This window comes from Zea mays, chromosome 6 (assembly GCF_902167145.1).
Source record: "Zea mays cultivar B73 chromosome 6, Zm-B73-REFERENCE-NAM-5.0, whole genome shotgun sequence".
NCBI classification, from domain to species: Eukaryota; Viridiplantae; Streptophyta; class Magnoliopsida; order Poales; family Poaceae; genus Zea; species Zea mays.
This window is the reverse complement of record NC_050101.1, coordinates 110,849,367-110,867,413: the sequence shown is the minus strand read 5'-3', so window position 1 is coordinate 110,867,413 and position 18,047 is coordinate 110,849,367. Positions and strand designations below refer to the sequence as shown.

Genomic DNA, 18,047 nt, shown 5'->3' with positions numbered 1-18,047 from the left:
TAATCTTTCTCCGCACGTAATCCCCACGATACTCAAATTTTTCCCACAACCAGATTCTCTCTACAGCTAGATTCTGAGAAAAGCTGGTCCGAAGAAAACTGAACCAAAGAGGCCTGAAGGCTCGTGGAGCTAAGCGGAGGTAGTCCTAGTCGGCTAGGAACAATAGAGCGTGGGATAGAGATTTATATTTCTACTACTAGTATTTTATTGAATTAAATCAAGGTATTGGTTGAGCAAGGCCAATCAATATTGGGTCTTCCGCCCACGGTGGTTAGTGCTGGCGGATGTTGCTGAGCAATGGCAGATTCCTATACGGCGTTGTGCTTGCGCATGCAGATTGACACACGCCAAGTGCGTGCGTGCTACCTCTTATGATTCTGTGAGCCAATAGCAGAAAATGGACGACGAAAGGTAGACTAGAATAGGTCTCTGATTCGCTTCGATCCTACCCTGTGCCTATATATATATGAACAAGCTCTTGCTTGCATCTTACAACGGTAGCTGCTTGATCACTCGTGTCGCTCGTTGCATTAGACAGATAGCCAGCACACCCCCGTCGTTCATCGGGCTCACAACTGCACTCGCCTCGCCAGTTGTATTGGAGAGGATAGATAGCTCTTCGCCAGAGAAGGATTGCCCTCTTGAGATGGGCTGTTCTTTCATCTCTATCTTGGTTCCATCCTAATGGATCCAAATCTATGGTCAGTTCCCTTATTCCCTACCGTGACATATGACGACCTACTATCATATACTTACTACTGTTGGAAGCAAAAGCATTTTAGTGAAGAACGAATTGATTCCGATAATAATAACAGGAACAACAACATTATTTGAATAACTCACTGGCCGCCAGAGTTCATAACCTAGTGCTAGTGATCGAAGGAATACGAGAATATATTACAGAGAAAAGGATAGATAGTTTCACAGTAAGTTTGTCGGCGCCAGAACAACGCAAGATAAGATGAAGTAGACCGACGAGAACCATAACATCGGTGTATTATTCTCTTATAGCAATACTGTGAATAATGAAATATATATCCGCTGCAGGCCGCCAAGCAAATCACGGATGACGATGAACTGTGTCTTCTCCTGCCACTGTCAGGGCCTCAGCCCTATGAACGTCAGATACTTGTATGCGGCTATCTTCCTCCAGCTGGCGAACCTGTCTGCGTGGTTCGCACGAGAGAATACCGTATCGTATTACCTGAAGCAGCGACTCAGCGGCGCCTGTCAGGGTGACCGGGGTTGTCTCGCGGCTGAAAGCGTGCTCGTGGCGAGCCATGCATTCTTTGTATCCTACAGTTTAAACAACATTATTTTTTATCTAACTATTTTCTGTATTATGATTGCTCTGACCTTAACAAATCGTCCAGCTCTTTTTTATGGCCATGTTCTTCTCCACTGTACGCACCGGCAAGGTGAATGAGTTGAGAAATTTATGGCACTGCGGGTGGTGGCCAGTGAAGATTGCCCTCTTCATGGTCTATTTTCTCGTCTCTGTCTTGGCTCCATCCTGGTGGATCCAAATCTATGGTCAGTTCCCTACCGTGACCTATATCATATATACTTACTACAGTGCTCTCTGCTAGCTTGTATCATTGATATACATGGTGTTTGTCTGAATTGTATTGTCAGAAAAAATTACGCAGCTTGGGGCAGGGTAACTATCTACTGCCTCAAATAATCCATCTAATTAATTAGTAATGATGTTGATATGTGTTGTATTTGGGTCTTTTGAACAGGATATTTCTTGTAGTTCAGCTCATAAGTTTTATGAGATTTATCACAAGGCTGAACTACAAATTGTGCCAAACCAATTACCAAGGAAGGTATATATATATATTTTAAATCTAACTTTGACCTTTTGAACACGCAAGTCCATGGTATCGAAAATTTATTAGCTCCTATTCACCATCTTAGCATGAATTGCCTTGCAGGTACCTCGTGGTGTTTGGGATCTCTATCTTTGCCAACATTGGCTCTACGGGGTTGATAATATTCATGATTGTCAAGCTCAGACACTACTGGCTCGACATCGAGTTTCTTGGCACCACGCTGGTGCTAGTGTATATTATGTGCGCTCTCTCATTAATATCCAAGGTAATTAAGCAAATACTCCTACAACACACACTTAGAGCTATTGGATAAATTAAGCCATGTTCAAGCAAAATACTGATGAATTTTAAATTATTAGGCCAATAAATTATTCATGGAGCCTGGGATAATTTGTGGGTATATTTTGTTCCTCTTGCCTGTTAGCGATTACAAGGTAAAATACTTCTCTCTCTACTTTATATATATGGCACAAACAAACTTTATTTTGTTGGTTTCCCTCTTGGTTGTGACATATATTTCGCCCTACCAGTGAGCCCAAATCAAGCTGCTACCAGAAACACAAAGCAGGTCCACATGCTATTTGGATAACAATTTCCGTAAGTATATATATGGTCTATTTCGATCTAGGGTTCTTATCTAGTATCGTCAGTGATATTTAAAAAAACATTATGTTGACATATATATATCAACACTGGTAGTGTTTTGTTTTTGGACTGCTCGGCACCATTTATTCTACTTTTTCCACAGGCAGCGACTACAAATGCATACAAGTATGTTAATTATTCACATGAAGAGATTAGTCATAACTATCAACAAAACTGATGAATGTGTGTTTTATTAACTGAAAATGCCTCAAACCTTCCATGCAGTTGTGGAACATTATAGAGTCAGAAGACGACGTACCATATGGCTTAGTACCAAGCAGAAAGAATGCCAAAGGCCTAGGGCAAATTAAGGGTGGCAATTACTAGAGCCCCGGCCAGGACGTGTCTCTGTTCTTGGAAAGCCCGAAGAACGCCCTCTCAACGGCCTGATTCCCGTTCTAACGCTGCATCAGATTAACATCCACAGCACGGGATGCAGCGGCACCATGGGATGTGAGCAAAGCGTGTAACCAAGGCGAAGACAACTCGAACACCATTGTCCGGCATCCTCATCAAAGAACAAAGAGCTAGCTAGCGAGCAGCGAGGTATCACAGTGCAAATGCAATACAGACGGACATCTGAATCGGCCACGTTGCATGCATGTATCGGACGACGGGGAGACGAGAAGCACTATTTAGAACAGGGACAGACACCATAGCTTCTAGCTCTGTATCGCTTGGGAGCTTGCTTATGAAGACCGTCATCCATGGTCGGGCTTGTGCTTGAGCCTGCGTCTGCGTGCTAGCTGCCGGCGCGCGGGCAGCATTTCCTTACCGGTACGCTAGGCTAACTAATCTCAGCAGAACATGGACGACGATCGACGAAAGGTAGACCCTACCCAGCCTGTCCCTGTGCCTATATATACATATGAACTAACTAGCTCTTCTTCCACCATCGGCAGCAATACTGTTGATCTCTCGCCTCTCGCTCTCGTCCAACACGCGCTCACACTGCAATACTGTTGGTTGATCGTCTCGCCCGTTGTGTTGGAGAGGTCTTCTCCACGTTCAGTCCATCTCTCTGCAGGTGAGCACCATATGTATTACCCCAATCGCCTGCTCCGGCGGACGGCAGCGCAGCGGCGGTGACCGGGCTTCAGTTTTATGCCGGCCGGCTCCGCCACCAATCCTAATTCTCTAAAATATAGCAATACTGTGAATAATGAAATATATATATCCGCTGCAGGCAGCCAAGCTAGCGAAGCACGGACGACAATAATGAACTGTGTCTTCTCCTGCCAGGGCCTCAGCCCTATGAACGTCAGATACCTGTATGCGGCTATCTTCCTCGTGGCGAACCTGTCTGCGTGGTTCGCACGAGAGAACACCGTATCGTATTACCTGAAGCAGCGACTCAGCGGCGCCTGTCAGGGTGACCGGGGTTGTCTCGCGGCTGAAAGCGTGCTCGTGGCGAGCCATGCCTTCTTTGTATCCTACAGTTTAAACAACATTGTTTTTTATCTAACAATTTTCTGTATTATGATTGCTCTGACCTTAACAAATCGTCCAGCTCTTTTTTATGGCCATGTTCTTCTCCACTGTACGCACCGGCAAGGTGAATGAGTTGAGAAATTCATGGCACTGCGGGTGGTGGCCAGTGAAGATTGCCCTCTTCATGGTCTGTTCTCTCATATCTGTCTTGGCTTCATACTGGTGGATCCAAATCTATGGTCAGTTCCCTACCATGACCTATCATATATATATACTAACTACAATGCTCTCTGCTAGCTAGCTTGTATCATTGATATCATTGATACACATGGTGTTTGTCTGAATTGTATTTTCAAGAAAAATTGCGCAGCTAGGAGCAGGGTAACTACCTATCTCAAATAATCCAGCTAAAGGCTTGTTCGTTTCACAGTTGATCCATGTGAATTGAATGATATTGAGTCGGTTTAAATCTATAGCAAGTTAAAATCTATTCCAATCTATTTCAATCCACATGGAAATATAATACCCGAACAAGTCCTAGCAATATGTACGATGATGTTGATATGTGTTATATCTGGGACTTTTGAACAGGATATCTCTTGTAGTTTAGCTCATAAGTTTTATGAGATTTATCATAAGGCTGAACTACAAATTGCGCCAAACCAATTATGAAGAAAGGTACGTTTTTAATCTAACTTCGATCTTATGAACACGTAATTGACATATGCATCCATGGTATCAAAAACTTATTAGCTCCTATTCACCATCTTAGCATGAATTGCCTTGCAGGTAGCTCGTGGTGCTAGGGAGGGATCAAATGACTCGGGTGGGAAGTGGGACAAGGAGTGAAGCGTCGAGGAAAATTTAGATAAAAATTAAAATTTCATTAGATTTAACCATACCTACTATGTAAAAGTTTGTTTATTTTGATGTATATATATATATATCTAAACCTAGTATAAGAGGTTACAAAATTAAGGTGGGGCCATAGCCTACCTTGCCCACCCGTTGCATGCACCTCTGGTCGGTGGTGTGATAGTATAGATCTCCACTGTACAGTACCGGTGATCGATGGTGCTCCATGGAAAAAAATAACATGTACGTTTTGATTGAGGCGCGCCAATCATAACACCCTAACCAATGCAATACTAGCTAATTCTCTTGTACTGTGTTATATAGACATATACACGGTGCAGACGTGTTTATTGTATGGATATGTTTGACATGGTAAGACATGTTAGCCATACTCCTCTTGAATAGTAAAGTACGCTGATGGATGAAATAGAATCTGAACAAGCTCATTTATTTGGTGGTTCATGGCGTGACTTAGGATTGCATGAACTCGATCAATCCATACAAATAAAAGACTTCAATATAATACAAACTATTGTCACATGTGGCTAGAGAATTAAACTTATTTATAAGATGATAATGAGCCTTGAATCAAATTAAACAAAGAAACAAAGATTATATATATGCACCATTTATAGGGTCTTATTTAACCGGAAGCGAAATAAAATGTCCAATGTCATAGGAAAGTTGGGTACAGGAGCAACTCCTAATAGAACATGAATGTTGGAAAAGCGAGGCCTACCACTAAAAAACATCAACAAAAGTAAGGTGAGTACTCTCCTCCGCAAGCCCATCTTTACACACTACTAGTGGAATTGCATGTGGGACACACACGCCATAAAAAATGTTATATATAAAATATCAACAAGAAACAGGATCTAACAGTTGTGATGCTAAAGGTAGCAGGGAGCCAGCAGTTAGGCGACATTGTTAATTTGAACAACACGACTACTATTTCACTGCTAGTCTGAGCACCAGAACATGTTAGGCCTTGTTCGGTTAATCATGTTATACATGGATTGAATAAGATTAGAAAAAATTAAGAATAAGTTTAACTTGCTTGAAATTTAAACTCACCTAATCCCGCTCAATCCATATAGATTGAGAGCTAACCGAACAAGCCCTAAGTTTGAGCGACTCAGTAGCCAGTTTGGTTTTTTTTTAAATCATGCTTCTTTGGTATAATAATTCTCAATCAGTTACTAAACCTGGATGACCTCAGGAAGAACCACAACGGCCAGTTAAAAGTCGCGGACCATGTATTCGGAGGCTTCATTTCTGTATGGTCATTGTTGCCGTGTTTGGTTTGATATGTTACAAGGTGGTTTTAGGTCCTCAATGCCTGATCCCTGGGTGATCAGAATCAGGGTTTGTTGGTTACTTATTTTCGATTGTTGTGAATTAAAACACGACAACACAATGTTAAACATTAATGTAAGACTTTACTCATAAACAATCTTTCTTCTAAGGTTGTTCATAAGTAAGAGTTTATAATAAAGCAAAACCATTCATGTTTAAATCTTTCATCTTCATTATTGTAATATGTGTTTTTATGATTATATTATAAATAATACATAAATATATGATTACATTTGTACCTTCGGATCAAATTAAACACGAAGGAAAATGCACTACTGGAATTTGGCTCCTTGCCGAGTGCCAAATTCTTTGCCGAGTGTTTTTTTTCGGGCACTCGGCAAAGATCTCTTTGCCGAGTGTGCCACATAAATAACCCTCGGTAAAAGAAAACACTCGGCGAAGAAGCTCTTTGCCGAGTGTTTTATTTTTGACACTCGGCAAAGAGTTTCTTTGCCGAGTGTTTTTTTGACACTCGACAAAGAGCTCTTTGCCGAGTGTTTTTTTTCCAACACTAGGCAAAGACAATTTAAAAATCACATTTTAAAACAGTAAATTAATTCAAATGAAAACGTTTTCAACTACAAATTTGTATAATTCATCATGATGTACAATTTATATATTGAACATTTCTTCATATGACAAAATAAAAATAAATTTGTTCATAAAACCTATATCTCTCTCGTAGTTTATGAAACTACGAGAGAGATGTATAGAATTTGTGCATATTGTTAGAACTATCATGTGAGATGAACAAATGACCAAACAACCAAAATAAACTTTGTAGATCTTGAGAAGTTATAGAAGTTTGTAGTTGACAACTTTTTCATTTGAAGTCATATTGTCAACGAAAACTACGTCTGAATTTAAAAAATTTAAAATTTGAATTTTGAAAACGACCTCGAAAGAAAAAACCACCAACATGAAAGTTGTAGGTATTGAAAAGTTATGAAACTCTGTAGTTGACAATGTTTTGGTTTGAAATGATCTTGTTATGCAAAACTATGTTTGAATTTTGAAATTTGAAATTTTCAAACTATCTCGGATGGAAAAACCACCAAAATAAAAGTTGTAGGTCTTGAAATGTAATGAAACTTTGTAATTGACAATTTTTTCATTTGAAATCATCTTATCATTGAAAAACTCGTGTGAAGTTTTCAAATTTAAAATTTAAATTTTGTAAACGGACTTGGATGTAGAAACTATTAAAATAAAACTTATAGATCTCAAAATGTTATGCAACTTTATAGTTGGTCACATTTTCAAATGAACTCATTTAGTGCCTTAAATAATCAAATTACTCTCGGTTTGTTATAGTAAATGGGGAATGAAAACGTAATAGAGACATAATTGGTGTAGTATTGTAGTGGTATAGGCGGGTATGCGCGAGAGAGAGGTTACGAGTTCGATCCTCACCATTCACAAAACATATAAATTTGATTCAAAATAATAGTAGAAAATGATAGTGCAATGGTAAGGTAATAGGTAGGTTGGAGAGTTATTCCTATAATTTAAAAAAATATTTTGGTTATGAGTTCGATCCTCACCATTCACTAAACATATAAATTTGATTCAAAATAATAGTGAAAAATGATAGGGCAATGGGTAGGATAATAGGGTAGGTTGGAGAGTTGTTCCTATAAATTTAAAAAATGTTTTGCTGTTTTTTTTTGTTTTTTCGATTCTTAATTTGCCGAGTGTTTTTCTTTGCCGAGTGCTTTTCGACACTCAGCAAAGTATTTGTCGAGTGTCAAAAAAAGTACTCGATAAAGAACTCTTCGCCGATAAAATATTTGCCGACTGTTCTTTGTCGAGTGTTACACTCGGCAAAGGCTTTGCCGAGTGTAGAATAGGCTTTGCCGAGTGTTACACTCGGCAAAGAACGAGATTCCGGTAGTGATGCGAGAACGACCTTCAGCAAATGAGCAATTGATATTGCACTTTTTACCCTCTAATGATCGCCTGAACAGTACGAGGGTACTGTTAATCTATTTATAGGCAAGGGATACAACCCAGACTAATTTACAATTGTGTCCCTGATGTTTATACATTTGTTCTAATACAAATACTAAGGATAAATAACTCTTTCTACTCTTGATTTGGTTTGTCGCGTGACAACCTTCGAAACCAGCTTAAGCCAAAGCTATGAAACTTGTCGAAGCCCTATCGTATCCCTCCCTCGCGTTCCTCGCTTCGTTGTTCTAGCTTCGGCATTTGGCCCTGCAGCATGTCTGTTAGATGAATCAAAGCAGCTTGTTTATTCTGAGGACCTTCGGCAGAGAAGATCTCCAACAGGGTTTATCGTTCCTATGTTTTTTGCTAGAATGTTGCGTACTATACTTTGTAACTTTGTTAGTATCGTGATGAAATTCAGTTGCGACTAGTGTGGAAAAACAACTAACTTCAAAACCAGGAAAAACCATAGGGGAGCCCAAGAGAAATAGTGCTTACATGCAGCAATGCTAGCTGAGCTGACAATGTCGTGGCTTCTATTTGCAGGGTTTGCAATATATCACATCTTCCTTTCCTTCGATCTTGCAGCAGATTGTTTATTAGCCCAAATCCTGTCAAATTGTATCAATGATAAATCAGTATAAGAATGCTTATTATAGAAGAAAATTGGATTTCTCATGAAGAATGATGCATTATGAAAGAAGACAATTGAAAGACTCAAACACTACCGGAATTGCGTTCTTTGCCGAGTGTCTGAGACACTCGGCATAGGCTATTTTGCACTCGGCAAAGCCTTTGCTGAATGTTATACTTGACAAAGAATACTCAGTAAATATTTTATCGCCAAAGATTTCTTTCCCGAGTACTTTTTTCGGACATTCGGCAAAGACTTTGTAAGCACTTGGCAAAAAAAAGCACTCGACAAATTAAGAATTGAAAAAAACCTAAAAAAACAACAAAACATTTTTTAAAATTATAGGAACAACTCTCCAACCACTACCCATTACCATACCGATCCCTATCATTTTTCACTATTATTTTGAATCAAATTTACATGTTTTGTGAATGGTGAGATTCGAACTCGCAACTGATCTTGCAGGGTTTGCAATATATCGCATCTTCCTTTCCTTCGATCTTGCAGCAGATTGTCTATTAGCCCAAATCCTGTCAAATTGTATCAATGATAAATCAGTATAAGAATGCTTATTATAGAAGAAAATTGGATTTATCTTGAAGAATGATGCATTCTGAAAGAAGACAATCGAAAGACTCAAACACTATCGGAATCGTGTTCTTTGCCGAGTGTCTAAGACACTCGGCATACTCGGCAAAGAATACTCGGCAAATATTTTATCGACAAAGAGTTCTTTGCTGAGTACTTTTTCGGACATTCAGTAAATACTTTGTAAGCACTCGGCAAAGAAAAGCACCCGGCAAATTAAGAATCGAAAAAAACCAAAAAAACAGCAAAACATTTTTTAAATTATAGGAACAACTCTCCAACCACTACCCATTACCTTACCGATCCCTATCATTTCACTATTATTTTGAATCAAATTTACATGTTTTGTGAATGGTGAGATTCGAACTTGCAACTTCTATCTCGCGCATACCCTCATCTACCACTACACTACTACATCAATTATGTCTATATTACGTTTTTATTTCTCATGTGCTATAACAAACTGAGAGTAATTTGATTATTTAAGGCACTAAATGAATACATTTGAAAATGTGACCAACTATAAAGTTGCATAACTTTTTGAGATCTACAAGTTTTATTTTGATAGTTTCTACATCCGAGGCCGTTTACAAAATTTGAATTCTAAATTTGAAAATTTCACACGAATTTTTCAATGATAACATAATTTCAAATGAAAAAATTATCAATTACAAAGTTTCATTACATTTCAAGACCTACAACTTTTATTTTGGTGTTTTTCCATCCTAGGTAGTTTGAAAAATTCAAATTTTAAAATTCAAACATAGTTATGCATGACAAGATGATTTCAAACCAAAACATTGTCAACTACAAAGTTTCATAACTCTTCAATACCTACAACTTTCATGTTGGTGGTTTTTTCTTTCGAGGTCGTTTTCAAAATTCAAATTTTAAATTTTTTAAATTCAGACGTAGTTTTCGTTGACAAGATAACTTCAAATGAAAAGGTTGTCAACTACAAAAATCTAAAACCTCTCAAAATTTACAAAGTTTATTTTGGTTGTTTCGTCATTTGTTCATCTCACATGATGGTTCTAACAATGTGCACAAATCTTATACATCTCTCTCGTAGTTTCATAAACTATGAGAGAGATATAGGTTTTATGAACAAATTTATTTTTCTTTTGTCATATGAAGAAATGTTCAAAATATAAATTGTACATCATGATGAGTTATACAAATTTGTAGTTGAAAACTTTTTCATTTGAATTAATTTACTGCTTTAAAATATGATTTTTAAATTGTCTTTGCCTAGTGTTGAAAAAAAGCACTCGACAAAGAAGCTCTTTGCCGAGTGTTATATTTTTTACACTCGGCAAAGAAGCTCTTTGCCGAGTGTTAAAAATAAAACACTCGGCAAAGAATCTCTTTGCCGAGAGTCAAGAAACACTCAGCAAAGAAACTCTTCGCCGAGTGTTTTCTTTTACTGAGGGTTTTTTGCGTGGCACTCGACAAAGAGCTTCTTTGTTGAATGCCCAAAAAAACACTCGGCAAAATATTTGGCACTCGGAAAAAAGCCAAATTTCGATAGTGAAACTGAGAGAACATATCTTATTTGCACTCATTGTTTGGCCACATGCATGTGATATTCTTTATTCCTCTCGCCTTCTCATGGATTATCTTTATTGTAATCTGACCTATCTTTCTTATAACCTGACCCACTCTATGTGAAGCAAACCTTGATTACTTATACCATTTCCATTAATTCAAAGTTCCAAACTACTAACATAGTAAATTTTCCCTTAGCTAAAAGACCCAGAGAAAGATTTTCTGATATGCAATTGTTTGATGTGAAATGGCCAACAGATAATGGAATCACTAATCATTCAAAATAAGATCGGTGAACCGAACTGATTTGTATGTAAAAAGACTATATGTCGAAGAAATTTTCACAAGCTGGGACCATACAATTTTTTTCTCGAACACTCAAGAGAGCTAAGTGTCATTTCATTAAAGATGAAGAGAGATGAACTCACGCCACACCAAAAAAAAGATTACATAAGCAAATAGAAATAAGAAAGGCGGCCTAACTAACATGCAAAGGGTCAACCCTCCACACACTGCACCACTGCTGCAAGGGTAGAGATGCCTCTTGCACCCGCCATATACCGCTTCCAGAACTCATCATCGCCCATAACCAATGTTGCGGATAGATTAGAAGAGACCCCATAGAAACATAGTTGTTTATGTGCCTCCATATGACTCAAGTGAAAGGGAAATGGTCCTTGACCATTTTCTATAATTGATTTTGGTGCTTGACACCCATCACAAATCTTATAGACTAACTAATTTGCCTAGTTGATCATTTTTCAGGTCCATAAAGTTCATATACATCAATTTTAAGTTGACTGTCTGGAATACCGTTGATTATTCCAGACAAGAGAAGTGTTTTGGAAATTCACCTGTGTGCGGACCGTTCGGGCCCTTGCGGCGGACCATCCACGACAACAAGGTGAGCCTCGAACAGGAACACTATAAAAACACGTGTTAACACTACGGACTATCCGAAGGAGAAGCGAGCATCGTCCGGCCTCAGGCGCGGACCGTCTGGTCGTTGAAAAACCTGAACCGTCCGGGGTTCAGTAAAATGCATTTTTAGCGTCCTCGCGGACCATCCGGGGTGCACAGCCGGACAGTCCGCGACTGCTTTTTCTGGCATCTAACGACGCATTAAATGCACTATAGTCGTTGATATAGTCGTTACTGCTGACCGTTGGGATTTCAGCCGTTGAAGCGCAGGGGCAGACCGTTCGGACCTGGGGCGCGGACCGTCCGCGGTTGGCAGAACAAGGGCAACGGCTAGGAAGTGGTTGGTGGCTATAAATACAACCCCAACCACCTCCATTCAATTCATCGAAGCATTCTACTGATACACATTCAATACAAGAGCAACCAATCCATTCCAAGACACATCTAATGCTTCCAAACCTTTCCAAGTGCCTCAATTAAGACAAGTGATCGTTAGTGATTAGTGACTTGAGAGAGTTTGATTCGTGTTGCATTTGTTGCTCTTGTTGCTTGGCTTTTAATCGTGCTTTCTTCATCTCCTTCTAAACTCTCTAGTGACTTGTAAAGCTAGCAAGAGACACCTAAGTGTTTGGTGGTCCTTGCAGAGTCTTAGTGATACTTGAGATTAAGAAGAAGCACTCAACCGGTCTAAGTGATCGATTGAGAGATAGAAAGGTTTGAAAAACACCTGGCCTTTGTGGCATCCTCAACGGGGAGTAGGTTCATTGGAACCAAACCTCGGGAAACAAATCATTGTGTTCATTTGTGTTGATCATTATCTTACAATTTGATTCTTTCTCTCCCTCTCTCTAAGTTCTCTTGCTCACAATCTTTTGAGTTAGCTCCCAAGGTCATACGCATTGATTGAGCAACTCATTGCAAGAAGAACTCTCTTTCGCACTCCGATTTTGTTATTACTTATTTCTAATCCTAACCCCATAAGAAGTTCGTGTTCAAAGTTTATAATTTACAGGTTTCGCCTATTCACCCCCCTCTAGGCGACTTTCACCAAGCACCTAGGATAATTAGGGAGTTAAGCACTCTTCTAAGCTTGCCATTCCACCAGACAAAGAACTTTGGGTCAGCTGGTTGCGAAGACAAGCTACCGATGCCCACCCTTTGGAGCACATAGAACCAAAATTGTCTTGAGAAAACACATCCTACCAACAGGTGGTTGATTGTTTCCTTTTCTTGATCACACAACAAGCAAGAAGATGCTTGTGGCAGGTTTCTTTTTTTCTATTCGTTCTGCTATCTAGCACCTATTGTGTGCTGCAAGCTAGAGGAAGAAAGCAGATTTGGGGGTTCCCAAGATTTCCAGATCTTGTCCCAAGCCTCAAAGGAGACAACACCTTGGAACATAGTTTCATAAGTAGATTTAGCATAGTAGGCCTTTGAACTAGATAACCTCTATACATTCCGATCAGCCACACTTGGGATGAGCTCTTCCTCAGCAACACAGCTCCACAACTGCATAAATCACTAGTAGAAAAGAGCTCTAAGTTGGCGGTACACACAAATTTTTACTAGCGGTTTTAGTTATCGCGCGCCAGTGAAAATAAATAGGTGCGGCTGGCTTAAGGAACCGCCAGTTAAAACATATTTCCACTGGTGGTTCACTTAACGCAACCTCTAGTGGAAAGGGGCAATTTCCACTGGCGGTTGGTTTAAAAGAACTGCCAGTGAAAATAACATTTTCATTGGCGGTTCCTTAAGCCAACCGCCAATGGAAATAGCCCCTTTCCACTAGCGGTTGTGTTAAGTGAATCGCCAGTGAAATAAGTTTCCACTGGCGATTCCTTAACACAATCGCCAGTGAACTTTGTGTTATAAATACACCTTCTTCCTCCCAACAGGAACTGTAGGTTGCAACCAACTTGCATTGGAGGCGATTTTTGAGGTCCAGATTTCACAAAATACAACAATTTTTCTTCATTCTAGCTCAATTTTAGCCATGTTTTGGATCTCAGCTTGTTCGGCTGGACGAAAGCCAGCTACAACTGCAGCTACTGCTACACAACCAGCACTGTAGCAACTGTATCCTGTAGCCTGCTCTCCAGCCCCTGTTGCAGCTGTTGGTTCAAACAAGTGGCACCAATTTCAAATCAAACTCACAAGCAAAGTAAACATGGCGGGAACGACTCAGCCACAATTCAGTTGAATTACCAACACAACCATCGAGAAGTGCAAAATACCTATGGGTACGGTACATTACATATACACATTCATCTAACTACTGCAAAGCTAGTCTGTACTAAAGAGTACTCAGTACCACAATACATTACAACATAAATCGGATTCATCTAACTACTTCATTACATCCACTGAGGAACATCACACTTACCCACACTTATTGAATCACAAATTCCAAAATAGCTCGATTTCGAATTCCTTTGTCAATAATCTATGTACAATTACAAAACGGTTATTAATCTATGCAAACCCACCAAATACGAAAACAAAACAAACTTAGCTTCACCAACACTATACCTGTTGACTACATCAACGATACTCTAGCAGCGATCCAATCTCTCACTAATGTCATTTCTTGACTTGCATTAGCACTCACCCAATCTGACACATCGTAATTAGCTTGGCCATGCGAACTACTCCCTGATCATCCTATGTGGCCTCGATCCAACATATAGTTGTGCAAAGCAAAACAAGCAATTACAATCTTCACTTGCCTGCTTCTTTCGTACATTGGGAGTTCTCATAGCACATGCCACCTTGATTTGAGAAGTCCAAAAGCCTGTTCAACTACATTTCACAGATTCGAGTGGTGAAAATTAAACTTTTCCTTCACAGTTTCTACTCCTCTTCGATGAAAATCTTCTAAGTAATATCTCTGATTTCGATATGGGGGCAAGTAACCTTTGTGAATTGCATAACCAGCATCCACTAGATAATACCTCCCTGTACACAAACAAATAAGCTGAGAAAAACATTTACTAGAATGTAATGAAGACAATATATGTAATAACAACATAACATGCCACCATACCTGCTGGTAGGTATAGATAATTCGCTTCTCCCATGCAATCCCTGAGCACTACCATGTCATGACAAGAACCAGCAAGCCCCTCACCTACAAAAGTGAACCACATATCCATGTCCATTATCCCTAATATATTGTAGCTAGACAACCCTTTTCTGTTTATGTAGTCCAACCTTGACTCATGACATATGTGAGCTAGAATGTGTGTACCATCTAAGGCTCCTATGCACCCGTCAAAGAAAGGGGCATAAGGCATGAGCTTGTTATGCACTTTACAATACGTTGGATCCTTTGGACATATATTGGTTTGTACAAAACCACAAATAGCATCTACCACATGAGCCATTTTCCTACAAATGGTATCCAAAGACCTTTCGAACATGTCTCTAATTTGGCATGTCGCCTGTTGTGTCCCACAAGCCCATAAGAACATCCCTAATGTCTCACATGACTCCACCTCTTGCGTTGAACTTAACCCGTGATACCTCACTAAAGTATCATGCAATTATATAAAAGCATCCAGAGTCATACGAAAGTTGTCTTGACACTTCCTAAAGTCCCTCAAATTATATTCCACCCATTGTCGTCCTATCACGGGCGGCAATGGAGGAGGAGGATTCATGAAAGGAGCAGCAGTACTGAAACTAGAACCGAAAGCAGCTAGAACTGCTGCTGCAACCGCTAGCTGGTAGATGATGGAGCTACCATCACTTGTCGTGTCGCTGTGGCCTGAGTCTTCTACACTACTCATCTCGGAGTTGCCTACATTTACAACATTCAAATACACTTTAGCTACGTTGCATCAATTGCAATCCACAAACTAGAGTTCAAACTAAACTGAACTTTACCTCAGGGTTTAGATCACTGAGTAGCTAGATACCAGATATATAAGCCTGGGTCTTGTGTTAATCCAAATGGACCTACAATTATACAAAAACATATAGTCAGAACAAATCTTTCAAAATAGAAATGCAATACTTAACACAAATGTTATAAAACTGAAGTGCATAAGCACAGAAATCAAACTGAATTGCAATATTACAACACCGGAGGTCTGCGGTTTGATTATAACAACAAAGCACACAATCCTAACTGAATTGCACTATTACAACAACACACACATTCAAAACCGAACTAGAAAACTTAACAGTTTCCGTATACATCAAAGCATTATTACAAGACCACACAAACAAGCTACTTCGAAATATGTTTCGCGACCTTTATTTGTTAGCCTAGTTCAACCTAATCCAATGGAGGCGTCCCTCTTTAGTTTGCATAGGAAAGTAAGCCCTCCTATTTAGGTCATTGTTGCAATGCACTGCATATAAGAATAGCATTGTGAGATTAGTAATACATTTGTTAAGTTGTAAGTACAAGTGTGCAATAATCATACTTCTCTAAAATCTTCAAGTCATTATACACATCATTTTCCATTCTCAGCCCCTACCCACACACACATTATACGCATCATTTTCCATTCTCAGCCTCCACCCACACACAGGGAGAGAAAAAGCATACATGTATTGATCTACAACTCCAAATGGGAGCATTGTGATCTATAGAAGTACCGTTTCAACTCCTGAGAATACACAAGTGGTACTACCTGGCAGATTTAAGACACATAAAAGCATACATGTCACAAGGGATTTGAAACTACGCTAGCAAATATATGAAGTTGGGAAGACTGAATCAGGTCCGACATAGCTATATATTCTAGTAATTCTAAAGAATACAAAGTTTGGCTGCTTGTGTTTACTAAATACTGTCAAATTTGATTAAGTAAATTAGCATAAGCAAAGAGGCTGATCAGTTGTAGGTTTAAACTAAACCTAGACCCCATCAAACTAAAGAGGCTGATCATTTGTAGGTTTAAATTATCATAAGCAAAGCCCCTTCCACTACAGTCTGCAGCTAGCTTACACACTCGGGACACAAACATGTAAAAAATTGACCTCTATTTGATCAAGCAACACAAGTGACATGAACATGGAAGCCAAGGAATTCCCCAGCAAAAAACCAAGGAGGAACGCAGTCATTGAGAACAAGGAGTTCACATACGAGACGACAGCGCTCGGGCTGCTTACTAGATGATGGCGCACGGGCTACGAGACGGTGGCGCTCGGGCTCGGGGACAGCGGTGCTGGCACTCCGACATGGGGCCGGTGCAATGCTATGGCTCAGGGACGGCGGCGCTGGCGCTCTAGCTTGGGGACGACGTGATGCTCCGGCAAGGGTTCCAGCAAGCGCAAGTTAGCCTGGTGGAGCAAGCTAATTCATCCGCTAGGAGTTAGGGTTCTAGCTAGAAACCGAGGGCCCTTTTATACTTTAACACATTGCAGTTGGATATTTAATAACCCGCTTGGGATATAGAATTTCACAAGCAGTTTATTATTCTGACCGCCTGTGATAGATTAACTTCATAGGCGGTCAGAATTAAAAAGTGCATGTGAAGTTCTCACTACTGGAATCTGGCTCTTTGTCGAGTGCTCGACGCTTTGCTGAGTGCTTTTTGTCCAGCACTCGGCAAAGACGTCTTTGCCAAGAGCCGCACTCAGCAAAGTCCTACTCTCGGTAACGACCACGTTTTCCGAGAGTAGGACTCTCGGTACAGGAAGACACTCGGCAAAGACAGCTTTGCCAAGTGCCAACCACTCGGCGAATGGCGACGCTCGACAAAGGGTCCTCAGCAAAGGGCCGTCAACAGACATCTATAGCTGACGAGAGTTACATTTGCCGAGCACCGGGCTTTGGCACTCGGCAAAGAAGCTACTTTGCCAAGTGTCTCAAGCCTGACACTCGGCAAACCATGCTTTGCCGAGTGCCACCCTTGGACACTTGGTAAAGTATATTTTTATTTTTTTTTTCTTTTCCCAACCAAACTTTTTGTGATATGTTCTTACACTATGTAGAGTTACATGTTCCATTTTGATACAATTATAAAAGTGTTTGCTATAACTATTAGATTTTGTTCGTTTAATTGAATTTCCTTAAATAATTCAGATTTGAACTACAAGTCACTCAAAAAATGTAAAACCTTGAATGCAAAAATGGTATCCATGTTATTTAACACAAGTTACGACCGATTTAAGGAGCAGACTGGAATTTTCGACCACCATGCTCACTAAACATGACCGTGAACTTGTCATCCAGTTGTTTAAAAATTGTATAAAACACAAACAAAGTCAGTAAATCGTGAAACTTGTCCACATGTCATGATATCATATGTAGAGGCTGTGATAAAAATTTG

At 39.8% G+C, this 18,047-nt stretch overlaps 1 pseudogene across 1 annotated transcript; it reads left to right on the top strand.

Annotated features, from left to right (window-relative positions):
* The first annotated feature begins 519 nt into the window (after positions 1–519).
* On the top strand, positions 520–4,866 carry LOC100501855 (uncharacterized; annotated as a pseudogene). Its single transcript, NR_159514.1, has 12 exons — positions 520–701; positions 1,048–1,291; positions 1,374–1,533; positions 1,743–1,829; positions 1,938–2,100; positions 2,195–2,269; positions 2,366–3,308; positions 3,383–3,507; positions 3,667–3,908; positions 3,991–4,150; positions 4,503–4,589; positions 4,701–4,866. The product of NR_159514.1 is annotated as an uncharacterized protein (transcript).
* The last annotated feature ends 13,181 nt before the right edge of the window (positions 4,867–18,047 follow it).